The sequence below is a fragment of the Poecilia latipinna genome, unplaced genomic scaffold (assembly GCF_001443285.1).
Source record: "Poecilia latipinna isolate Pla-1442-1.1 unplaced genomic scaffold, P_latipinna-1.0 Scaffold420, whole genome shotgun sequence".
Taxonomy (NCBI): Eukaryota; Metazoa; Chordata; class Actinopteri; order Cyprinodontiformes; family Poeciliidae; genus Poecilia; species Poecilia latipinna.
The window spans coordinates 148,321-148,923 of NW_015113036.1; the positions used below are offsets into that span (position 1 = coordinate 148,321).

At 41.5% G+C, this 603-nt stretch overlaps 1 non-coding gene across 1 annotated transcript; it reads right to left on the reverse strand.

Moving 5' to 3' along the window:
* Nucleotides 1-367: 367 nt before the first annotated feature.
* trnav-uac (transfer RNA valine (anticodon UAC)) lies at nt 368-440 on the reverse strand. Its single transcript has one exon. It is a non-coding gene; the product is annotated as a tRNA-Val (tRNA).
* Between the last annotated feature and the right edge of the window lie 163 nt (nt 441-603).

Below are 603 nucleotides of genomic sequence, written 5' to 3' on the forward strand. Positions count from 1 at the left end.
GCATGAAAATTTCAACTGAGGCTTGCACTCAGATGCCTGGATTCTGAGTACAGACCATGACATCACAGAACCCTTGTTGACCTTAAACACCTGTAATGTATAGAACATGCAAAATCTGTTTCTATCTGGTTTCGAACCAGAAACCTTTTGCATGTGAAGCAAACGTGATAACCACTACACTACAGAAACTGAACTTCTCTGCTTTGTCTCAGTTTGAGGTTCCAAAGTTGATGATGTGAGATGCAACGCATGAAATTTTCAACTGAGCCTTGCACTCAGATGCCTGGATTCTGAGTACAGACCATGACACCACAGAACCCTTGTTGATCTTTAGTAAACACCTGTGATGAATAGAACATGCAAAATCTGTTTCTGGCTGGCTTTGAACCAGAGACCTTTTGCGTGTAAAGCAAACGTGATAACCACTACACTACAGAAACTCATGCTCCTTGCAGTGCTCCTGGTAGATGATCCAAATTTTGTTAGAGACTGATGTCAACGATGGGCATGGAACAATGTCAAATACTTAAACCACAGATCCTCTCAGAGAGCACAGTAACTTGGTGAACAAACTGTCAGACTTATAATTGTGCCTAATTTCAC